This window comes from Ranitomeya imitator, chromosome 2, assembly GCF_032444005.1.
Source record: "Ranitomeya imitator isolate aRanImi1 chromosome 2, aRanImi1.pri, whole genome shotgun sequence".
NCBI classification, from domain to species: Eukaryota; Metazoa; Chordata; class Amphibia; order Anura; family Dendrobatidae; genus Ranitomeya; species Ranitomeya imitator.
The window spans coordinates 276832844-276846193 of NC_091283.1; positions in this window are offsets into that span (position 1 = coordinate 276832844).

The window sequence follows — 13350 nt, forward strand, 5'->3', positions numbered from 1 at the left end:
TATTGCTATATGTTCTCAATAATATAATGATATGTAAATTCATGTTATGGTAAGCCGTGACTAATATTTATATAAAATATATAATTATACTTCCCTATATCTACTTGAAGCATCTCAGGTCTGATGTCATCTGATGTCATCTGGTCTTCATCTTGGTTCTTCTTCTTTAATATAAGTCTTTTGAAATAGATGATAGCATGTAGATATGTAGAGACTGTGTGTCATGTGTCAATCAAAGTCCATAAATTCAAATGTTGATAAGAAAACAAAGTCCATAGATGAAATGTATCTTTAATATCTGTGCAGTGTCACCTTTAGAAACCTGGACTTACATTGGCTCGCCTTGGAAATCATCTGGAATCCTCAAATCATCTGCACTGGTCTTGGAACAGATGTGACGTCTTTGGTCAGCACAGCAAGGGTTACATTGACTCTTCCTTGCCAAACATAGCACCATATCCAGTCCTTACTGCACAGGACACATGTCAGGGTTATTACCTGACAATTACCTGAGTGTTCACCAGCTTTCATGGAAGTCTTATAGGTGATAGGAAACCACTGGAACGTGATAACACCGTTCATCTTTGATACTGTACTCAGTTGTCAGTGATGGATGCTGTAGTTGTGAGTGGTGACATGAATTGCATTTGACACAGTCTATTATTACTCAGAAATCATAGCATCGTTACCTTGTGGAACTTCTGGATAACGGCTTTTCTTCTTGCAACTTTTTTAGAATCAATTGAATTTAGAAAAATGTAAAGTCTTTATTAACTTAACGTCAGTTTCTTGATTGAAGTCTTCATTCCCTATCCTATACCAAATCTGGTAATTTCCCTAACTTATAATATCACAGCGTACCATAGCAATCAATAATATCCATATAATTATTAAATGAAATTAAAATGGAGTTTATATTTGGAAAAATAAAATAATAATAATAATAATAAATGATAGTATATTATTAACCATATTCTTCATGTGATAGGACATTTTTATGTCATAGGTGTAATTTCTTTTTGAACCCATAGATGTCAGTGTGTCTTTTATGTAACAAGTGCTGATATTTAGTATTAAAACTTTATTAAATTATGTTCAGTAGACCAATAATATGTAAGTATGTATAGCCATGAACCAAAATAAGAATATATATATATATGAATAAATGAATGAATGAATTCATGAATGAATGAGTGAAAGAATTGTTGTATTCAACTCAGAATTGAAACATTTCTTATATAATGAAACCATATGATCACTATATTTGATCAAGCAATATTCTTGTATTAGACATTACTTTATGAAATATAGATTTTTTCTTCTTGAGATAAAAAATAAAAATGAAAAATGAAAAATAAAAATGAAGAAAAAATTAAAAATGAAAAATTAAAATAAAGCCTTCATTTGTTGATGAAAAATGAAAAATAAAAATGAGAATAAAAAATAAAAATAAGACCTTTATATGTTGATGAAAAATGCTGAGGTTATGTCTCATCTCAGTAACACATTTCCTTAATATTTTCATCATCTAAATGTTGTCATAACCTTGGATTACCAAAATATTGAAATTATGCAACTTTGCATATAATACCCTTAATTAGAGGAAAAAAATGATATTTATAATATTTATTGTTATTATACCCAATAATACCTTATTAATGTTTCTTCTTTATTAAAATGTGAGAAAAAGAGGTATTGATGAAATGTGATGATGTGATCAGGATCAAAAACACATTTCCCCCTTAATATCAAAAAATATTATTTCATGAAAAAATTAATTTGTAAAAACCCTAGTGAAAAAATAATTATTTTTATAACTGTCATATCAACTTTATGACATATTTGTTTGAAGATGTGTTATTGTACTTATTCACTAATGACTAAATCTTATTTTCTCATAAACACAAGATTTTTCTTTTTCAACATACCATGAATCATAAGGCCTCTGTCAAACTGTGCATACACATTCCACATTCCACATACCACGCTCTGGTCACTCTTACATCACATCTCATGTCAAATTCACTCAGCAGCTGCTCATATGTTCTCACCTGTCACATGTGACTCACATAGACGTTCACAATGTATATTTCACATACAAAGAATACACATATATTAACCCAAAATATTGTATCCTAATTATCAATCAATGCGCATTGTAATCTATTAAATTTAGTATTCTAATATTTTCTTTGAATATTCCCCAAATATTATCTAACAGTATCTTTTTAACCTATAGAAAGGACTGCTCCATTTACAAGAAACCCGAGTTGAATGTTCCAACGCTATTTCGGTACAGGAATCCATTTGCTTGTAAAGGCTGAGGAAAATTCCTAAAGTTAAACAAGGCTATATGATATCTTTTATCTCACAGCTGTCACGTCATGCACCATGCAGTGGAAAAAAACATAATGTTACAGAAAAACATGTAGTACACACATTTTTAGGTTGTTAGATATATATATTATTTTTAAGTGTTAAATATATAAAAATCATGCAGTTAATATAGCTTCCTGTGTGAATAAGACATAAATTCATGAAACAGGTATTTTTTGTTCAATCCTCGCTTTGAAAGTAAAATGCTAAGGGAAAATGAAAGATAAAGGTTAATTTCATATTTATTTAAAAACAAAATAATTTAAATATCTTATACATATGTATATATTTAATAAATGTATTAAAATACAATTCTAAATATTATTACTGGAGTACATTTTAATTATTTCACTATATATATATATATATATATATATATATATATATATATATATATATATATAAAAATGTAGTTAATATAATCTCTACTTATACAAATATGCTACAGTATTTACTGTATATTATATTAATATATGTAACTGCAGAATTATATTGAGATAAAATAATTACATTAATAAATAATACATTGTATAACTCATCATACAATATAATTACATTTTTAGCCAATTCCTATCCCAAAATGTAGCGCTCTGTCAATAATCTGTTGGAATGCTTTATTTAGTAAGGTCAGTTTTAACCCTATGGACTCTTTGAAGAGCTGTGATAATGGAGTGTTCAGCTCACCCCCTGAGATACTCACCTGCTTCCATCTGTCAATTTCCGCCATCTTTACAGACAGATCTGAGCCTTCAGCATTTAACCCTTTCAGAGGAATTTCTTTGATAGATTCCTGAATCGTTTCATAGGGTTTGTAGCAAATATGTAATTTTCTTCGTTCTTCATAGATTTGATTTTGGATCAGATTTGAAGATTTTGATTTTGGCTTTTGATAAGATTGAATTCTGCCTGGTTTCAAAAACTTAGTAAAATTTATTTTCCTTTCAAGATTCTCGTGTTTTCTAGAAAAATCAAGGGATTGGGCACATTCGTATAAAGAATCTTTCTGTGACGCCATAACACGAGATACAGGATTTAAGAATTTAAACTTGTTTACAAAACAATTTATCATGGATTGTTGATTCAAATTCGTACAGACCAATTTATAAATCCTTTCAAAAATGGACATGAATGTAAAAGTACATTCTTTGCGGCCAATCTTCAATTTTAGAAGAATATCAAGATCTGGATAATTTTCTTTTAATCCACAGAAAATCAAAATTTTTAATCTTTCTACATCAGTCATATTTTCATGGAACTCCTCATTCTGTATTTTCAATGAAAATCTTCTAATAAAATTTCCCGGAATCCAAATTTTAAACAAATGATTTCTCTGCACATTAGTCAAATCAAACTTATCAGCAAAACTCTCAAATATCTCTGAATTTCTGCACACATGGATTTTGTCATCATATGCAGGAATGGTTTTGCATAATTTTAGCAAGATTTTTCTAGAATTAGGTTGGAGCTGGGCCTCTGAGTCGTCTATTTTTAAGGACAATGGTACATCTGTCCCTCGTAGATCATCTTTGTCAGTTTCTCCTACGCTTCCTCCATCTTGTTTTTCATCCTGAGTCACAAAGTCAATGTCACTTTGGGTGGTCATCGTCATCACAGATACGTGTGTCACATCTTCCTCACTCTTCCCATTACAGTCAATCTTGGGAACATCATTAGTTTCCTTAGAAATTCTTTCTGCACTGTCTTTTTTGGACTTCTCTGTAACAAACTCGTTAAAGACATAAACCATATGTAAAATATTTTTCAGTTGCTCTTTTTCTTTTTTCCAAGACATTAGCTTAGAATCTAATTTCAAATTTGCTATTCTGCATTCTGCAAATAAATTAGACCAAAATATTTCTAAGCTAGATCCGTATAAACTTACAAATTCTATCTGACTTGATTTAGCATATGAATTAATCAAATCCATTTGTCTTACCTTGAAATCTCAGCTTGTAGTCCCTTTGCTTTTACAACGCTGGGCTCCGGACTTCAGCACGGCTATTTTCAGCACGTCTATCTTCAGCACTACCAGTGCTTGTGTCAATCCGTCTGACACCTGTTAAAGTCTCCGTAATTCGTAGGTTCTTGTGAGATCTTTGTGACTTGAAGTTTTGAAGTGAAATTTCTGAAAACTTGCACAATCTAGCGGAACTCTTCTGTCTTCCCCCGTGTGCAAGATTGAAGGAAATTCACGCAAAAATAGCACAAAAAATCAAAACTGGCTGGCTCGCCAATGTTAAAAATCGTTATTGCGCAAAAATATCTAATCAAGACTTAACCAGGTGCGTTTTATTGAATAGTCCACAGAAAAACCAAATTACAGAAAACATAAAAGTAGATTGTCCATGTGTAGATATCAGCGCTTGTCTTGTTACTCATCTTTCTCAAGGTCCTGAATGGTAAAACCGTCTGTCTGTGTGAGGTTTGAAGATCATCATGGCATGGAGTAGCTAACAGCTGTGGTTCCTCGTGTCTTGTCTCATGTCCATGGAGAATGAATGTGCAGGAAGGGAGGTGACCGTCCCACGTGACAAAAAGCCCCCACACCCTCCTAAGAGACGTTTATATATGTTCAACACAGATCACATGTCCTCTGTATATGGAGTTAACTTATACTCTGAGCTACATACACAGAAATAGCTTTTGATAGTGTCAGCAAGAAACCATGTGCTCGGTACAGAATAAAAATAAGAATAATTAATATTTAACAGTACACAGCTTTATAAGGAGCTTATATGGGGCAAGAATGAACAGTGCACAGCTTTATAAAGGAGCATCTATGGGGCAAGAATGAACGGTGCACAGCTTTATAAGGAGCATCTATGGGGCAAGAATGAACGGTGCACAGCTTTATAAGGAGCATCTATGGGGCAAGAATGAACGGTGCACAGCTTTATAAGGAGCATCTATGGGGCAAGAATGAACGGTGCACAGCTTCATAAGGAGCATATATGGGGCAAGAATGAACGGTGCACAGCTTTATAAGGAGAATATATGGGGCAAGAATGAACGGTGCACAGCTTTATAAGGAGCTTATATGGGGCAAGAATGAACGGTGCACAGCTTTATAAGGAGCATATATGGGGCAAGAATGAATGGTGCACAGCTTTATAAGGAGCATATATGGGGCAAGAATGAACGGTGCAGAGCACTATATGGCACAGATATGGGGCAAGAATGAACGGTGCAGAGCACTATATGGCACAGATATGGGGCAAGAATGAACGGTGCAGAGCATAATATGGCAGAGCTATGGGGCAAGAATGAATGGTGCAGAGCACTATATGGCACAGATATGGGGCAATAATGAACAGTGCACAGCTTTATAAAGGAGCATCTATGGGGCAAGAATGAACGGTGCACAGCTTTATAAGGAGCTTATATGGGGCAAGAATGAACGGTGCACAGATTTATAAGGAGCATCTATGGGGCAAGAATGAACGGTGCACAGCTTTATAAGGAGCATCTATGGGGCAAGAATGAACGGTGCACAGCTTTATAAGGAGCATATATGGGGCAAGAATGAACGGTGCACAGCTTTATAAGGAGAATATATGGGGCAAGAATGAACGGTGCACAGCTTTATAAGGAGCTTATATGGGGCAAGAATGAACGGTGCACAGCTTTATAAGGAGCATATATGGAGCAAGAATGAACGGTGCACAGCTTTATAAGGAGAATATATGGGGCAAGAATGAACAGTGCACAGCTTTATAAGGAGCATATATGGGGCAAGAATGAATGGTGCACAGCTTTATAAGGAGCATATATGGGGCAAGAATGAATGGTGCACAGCTTTATAAGGAGCATATATGGGGCAAGAATGAACGGTGCAGAGCACTATATGGCACAGATATGGGGCAAGAATGAACGGTGCAGAGCACTATATGGCACAGATATGGGGCAAGAATGAACAGTGCAGAGCATAATATGGCAGAGCTATGGGGCAAGAATGAATGGTGCAGAGCACTATATGGCACAGATATGGGGCAATAATGAACGGTGCAGAGCACTATATGGCACAGCTATGGGGCAATAATAAACGGTGCAGAGCACTATATGGCACAGCTATGGGGCAATAATGAACGGCGCAGAGCACTATATGGCATAGCTATGGGGCAATAATGAATGGTGCAGAGCACTATATGGCACAGCTATGGGGCAATAATGAACGGTGCAGAGCACTATATGGCACAGCTATGGGGCAATAATGAACGGTGCAGAGCACTATATGGCACAGCTATGGGGCAATAATGAACGGTGCAGAGCACTATATGGCACAGCTATGGGGCAATAATGAACGGTGCAGAGCAGTATATGGCACATCTATGGGGCAATGATCGGTGCAGAGCACTATATGGCACAGCTATGGGGCAAGAATGAACGGTGCACAGCTTTATAAGGAGCATATATGGGGCAAGAATGAACGGTGCACAGCTTTATAAGGAGCATATATGGGGCAAGAATGAATGGTGCACAGCTTTATAAGGAGCATATATGGGGCAAGAATGAATGGTGCACAGCTTTATAAGGAGCATATATGGGGCAAGAATGAACGGTGCAGAGCACTATATGGCACAGATATGGGGCAAGAATGAACGGTGCAGAGCACTATATGGCACAGATATGGGGCAATAATGAACGGTGCAGAGCACTATATGGCACAGCTATGGGGCAATAATGAACGGTGCAGAGCACTATATGGCACAGCTATGGGGCAATAATGAACGGCGCAGAGCACTATATGGCACAGCTATGGGGCAATAATGAATGGTGCAGAGCACTATATGGCACAGCTATGGGGCAATAATGAACGGTGCAGAGCACTATATGGCACAGCTATGGGGCAATAATGAACGGTGCAGAGCACTATATGGCACAGCTATGGGGCAATAATGAACGGTGCAGAGCACTATATGGCACAGCTATGGGGCAATAATGAACGGTGCAGAGCAGTATATGGCACATCTATGGGGCAATGAACGGTGCAGAGCACTATATGGCACAGCTATGGGGCAATAATGAACGGTGCAGAGCACTATATGGCACAGCTATGCGGCAAAAATGAACGGTGCAGAGCACTATATGGCAGAGCTATGGGGCAAGAATGAACGGTGCAGAGCACTATATGGCAGAGCTATGGGGCAAGAATGAACTGCAGAGCACTATATGGCAGAGCTATGGGGCAATAATGAACGGTGCAGAGCACTATATGGCACAGCTATGGGGCAAGAATGAACGGTGCAGAGCACTATATGGCACAGCTATGGGGCAATAATGAACGGTGCAGAGCAGTGTATGGCACATCTATGGGGCAATAATGAACGGTGCAGAGCACTATATGGCACAGCTATGGGGCAATAATGAACGGTGCAGAGCACTATATGGCACAGCTATGGGGCAATAATGAACGGTGCAGAGCAGTATATGGCACATCTATGGGGCAATGATCGGTGCAGAGCACTATATGGCACAGCTATGGGGCAATAATGAACGGTGCAAAGCACTATATGGAACAGCTATGCGGCAAAAATGAACGGTGCAGAGCACTATATGGCAGAGCTATGGGGCAAGAATGAACGGTGCAGAGCACTATATGTCACAGATATGGGGCAAGAATGAACGGTGCAGAGCACTATATGGCAGAGCTATGGGGCAAGAATGAACTGTGCAGCGCACTATATGGCACAGCTATGGGGCAATAATGAACGGTGCAGAGCACTATATGTCACAGCTATGGGGCAAGAATGAACGGTGCAGAGCACTATATGGCACAGCTATGGGGCAATAATGAACGGTGCAGAGCAGTATATGGCACATCTATGGGGCAAGAATGAACGGTGCAGAGCACTATATGGCACAGCTATGTGGCAATAATGAACGGTGCAGAGCACTATATGGCACAGCTATGGGGCAATAATGAACGGTGCAGAGCAGTATATGGCACACCTTTCTATGGTACATCTATGGGGCAATAATGAACGGTGCAGAGCACTATATGGCACAGCTATGGGGCAATAATGAACGGTGCAGAGCAGTATATGGCACACCTTTCTATAGTACATCTATGGGGCAATAATGAACGGTGCAGAGCACAATATGGCACAGCTATGGGGCCATAATGAATGGTATGGAGCATCTATTTTTATTTTTGAAATTCACCGGTAGCTGCTGCATTTTCCATCCTAGGCTTATACTCGAGTCAATAAGTTTTCCCAGTTTTTTGTGGCAAAATTAGGGGGGTCGGCTTATACTCGGGTCGGCTTATACTCGAGTATATACGGTATATAGTATATATCTACTATATAATTGTACTTCCGTCTGTCCTTCTGTCTGTCTGTCTGTAACGGTTATTCGTTTGCTGATTGGTCGCGGCAGCTGCCTGTCATGGCTGCCGCGACCAACCAGCGACGCGCACAGTCCGGAAGAAAATGGCCGCTCCTTACTCCCCGCCCTCACTGCCCAGCGCCCGCATACACCCCTCCAGTCTGCCCTCACACAGGGTTAATGGCAGCGGTAACGGACCGCGTTATGCCACTGGTGTAATGCAGTCCGTTACCGCTGCTATTAACCCTGTGTGACCAAGTTTTTTACTATTGACGCAGCTTATGCAGCGCCAATAGTAAAAACATCGAATGTTAAAAATAATTTAAAAAAATTAAAAATGATTATATACTCACCTACGCCGCCTTTCCCGCTCCTCGCGATGAAACCGCCACGTTCCGGTCGCACGGATGGTGTGGCAGAAGGACCTGCCATGACGTCACGGTCTTGTGACCGCGACGTCATCACAAGTCCTGTGCGCCTGCGCGAAAAGGACCTGCCGTGACGTCACAGTCATGTGACCGCAACGTCACGGCAGGTCCTGCACGACAAGGACCTTGCCACTTGCAATGGAGCGGTCCCGGGAGCGTGGCGAGGAGCGGCAAAGGCGGCGGATGGTAAGTATAGCAGGATTTCCAACGGGCCTTCGGAAGGCTCTGTGCTGGGCAATATACTATGTGGCTGGACAATATACTCCGTAACTGGGCAATATACTACGTAACTGGGCAATATACTACATGGCTCTGCTATATACTATCTGGCTGGGCAATATTCTACGTGACTGAGCAATATACCGTACTACGTGCTTCTGCTATATACTACGTGGCTGGGCAATATACTACGTGCCTCTGCTATATACTACGTGACTGGGCAATATACTACGTGACTGGGAAATATACTACGTGACTGGGCAATATACTACGTGGCTGGACAATATACTACGTCGCTGGGCAATATACTACGTGGCTGGGCAATATACTACGTGGCTGGGCAATATACTACGTCGCTGGGCAATATACTACGTCGCTGGGCAATATACTACATGGCTGGGCAATATACTACGTGGCTGGGCAATATACTACGCAGCTGGGAAATATACTACGTGGCTGGGCAATATACTACGTGGACATGCATATTCTAGAATACCCGATGCGTTAGAATCGGGACACCATTTAATATATATATATATATATATATATATATATGTATGTATATATATATATATATATATATATATATATATATGTATATATATATACATATACAGTGGGGCAAAAAAGTATTTAGTCAGTCAGCAATAATGCAAGTTCCACCACTTAAAAAGATGAGAGGCGTCTGTAATTTACATCATAGGTAGACCTCAACTATGGGAGACAAACTGAGAAAAAAAAATCCAGAAAATCACATTGTCTGTTTTTTTTAATCATTTTATTTGCATATTATGGTGGAAAATAAGTATTTGGTCAGAAACAAACAATCAAGATTTCTGGCTCTCACAGACCTGTAACTTCTTCTTTAAGAGTCTCCTCTTTCCTCCACTCATTACCTGTAGTAATGGCACCTGTTTAAACTTGTTATCAGTATAAAAAGACACCTGTGCACACCCTCAAACAGTCTGACTCCAAACTCCACTATGGTGAAGACCAAAGAGCTGTCAAAGGACACCAGAAACAAAATTGTAGCCCTGCACCAGGCTGGGAAGACTGAATCTGCAATAGCCAACCACCTTGGAGTGAAGAAATCAACAGTGGGTGCAATAATTAGAAAATGGAAGACATACAAGACCACTGATAATCTCCCTCGATCTGGGGCTCCAAGCAAAATCCCACCCCGTGGGGTCAGAATGATCACAAGAACGGTGAGCAAAAATCCCAGAACCACGCGGGGGGACCTAGTGAATGAACTGCAGAGAGCTGGGACCAATTTAACAAGGCCTACCATAAGTAACACACTACGCCACCATGGACTCAGATCGTGCAGTGCCAGACGTGTCCCACTGCTTAAGCCAGTACATGTCCGGGCCCGTCTGAAGTTTGCTAGAGAGCATTTGGATGATCCAGAGGAGTTTTGGGAGAATGTCCTATGGTCTGATGAAACCAAACTGGAACTGTTTGGTACAAACACAACTTGTCGTGTTTGGAGGAAAAAGAATACTGAGTTGCATCCATCAAACACCATACCTACTGTAAAGCATGGTGGTGGAAACATCATGCTTTGGGGCTGATTCTCTGCAAAAGGGCCAGGACGACTGATCCGGGTACATGAAAGAATGAATGGGGCCATGTATCGTGAGATTTTAAGTGCAAACCTCCTTCCATCAGCAAGGGCATTGAAGATGAAACGTGGCTGGGTCTTTCAACATGACAATGATCCAAAGCACACCGCCAGGGCAACGAAGGAGTGGCTTCGTAAGAAGCATTTCAAGGTCCTGGAGTGGCCTAGCCAGTCTCCAGATCTCAACCCTATAGAAAACCTTTGGAAGGAGTTGAAAGTCCGTGTTGCCAAGCGAAAAGCCAAAAACATCACTGCTTTAGAGGAGATCTGCATGGAGGAATGGGCCAACATACCAACAACAGTGTGTGGCAACCTTGTGAAGACTTACAGAAAACGTTTGACCTCTGTCGTTGCCAACAAAGGATATATTACAAAGTATTGAGATGAAATTTTGTTTCTGACCAAATACTTATTTTCCACCATAATATGCAAATAAAATGATAAAAAAACAGACAATGTGATTTTCTGGATTTTTTTTTCTCAGTTTGTCTCCCATAGTTGAGGTCTACCTATGATGTAAATTACAGACGCCTCTCATCTTTTTAAGTGGTGGAACTTGCACTATTGCCTGCGGGGAAAAAAAAAATCGCCGTACGGAAGCCATACGGATGACACACGGATAAATTTGTGCGTAACAATCGCATTGAATACAAAACAGTGTTTTGGGACAATTACTGCTGTAAAAAACAGACCGTATTTACTTACGCCTAGTGTGACGCCGGCCTTACACGGCTCAGCAGACAGTATCACACAGGATAGGATTAGATACACGGCTCAGCACAGTATCACACAGGAGAGGATTAGATACACGGCTCAGCAGTCAGTATCACACAGGATAGGATTAGATGCACGGCTCAGCAGTCAGTATCACACAGGATGGGATTAGATACACAGCTCAGCACAGTATCACACAGGATAGGATTAGATACACGGCTCAGCACAGTATCACACAGGAGAGGATTAGGTACACGGCTCAGCACAGTATCACACAGGATAGGATTAGATACACGGCTCAGCAGACAGTATCACACAGGATAGGATTAGATACACGGCTCAGCACAGTATCACACAGGAGAGAATTAGATACACGGCTCAGCACAGTATCACACAGGATCGGATTAGATACACGGCTCAGCAGACAGTATCACACAGGTGAGGATTAGATGCACGGCTCAGCAGACAGTATCACACAGGTGAGGATTAGATGCACGGCTCAGCAGTCAGTATCACACAGGTGAGGATTAGATACACGGCTCAGCAGTCAGTATCACACAGGATAGGATTAGATACACGGCTCAGCACAGTATCACACAGGAGAGGATTAGATACACGGCTCAGCAGTCAGTATCACACAGGATAGGATTAGATGCACGGCTCAGCAGTCAGTATCAAACAGGATGGGATTAGATACACAGCTCAGCACAGTATCACACAGGATAGGATTAGATACACGGCTCAGCACAGTATCACACAGGAGAGGATTAGGTACACGGCTCAGCACAGTATCACACAGGATAGGATTAGATACACGGCTCAGCAGACAGTATCACACAGGATAGGATTAGATACACGGCTCAGCACAGTATCACACAGGATAGGATTAGATACACGGCTCAGCACAGTATCACACAGGATCGGATTAGATACACGGCTCAGCAGACAGTATCACACAGGTGAGGATTAGATGCACGGCTCAGCAGACAGTATCACACAGGTGAGGATTAGATGCACGGCTCAGCAGTCAGTATCACACAGGTGAGGATTAGGTACACGGCTCAGCAGTCAGTATCACACAGGATAGGATTAGATACACGGCTCAGCACAGTATCACACAGGTGAGGATTAGATACACGGCTCAGCACAGTATCACACAGGAGAGGATTAGATACACAGCTCAGCACAGTATCACACAGGATAGGATTAAATACACGGGTCAGCACAGTATCACACAGGATAGGATTAGATACACGGCTCAGCACAGTATCACACAGGATAGGATTAGATACACGGCTCAGCACAGTATCACACAGGATAGGATTAGATACACGGCTCAGCACAGTATCACACAGGATAGGATTAGATACACGGCTCAGCACAGTATCACACAGGATCGGATTAGATACACGGCTCAGCACAGTATCACACAGGATCGGATTAGATACACGGCTCAGCACAGTATCACACAGGATCGGATTAGATACACGGCTCAGCACAGTATCATACAGGATAGGATTAGATACACGGCTCAGCACAGTATCACACAGGATCGGATTAGATACACGGCTCAGCACAGTATCACACAGGATCGGATTAGATGCACGGCTCAGCAGTCAGTATCACACAGGATAGGATTAGATGCACGGCTCAGCAGTCAGT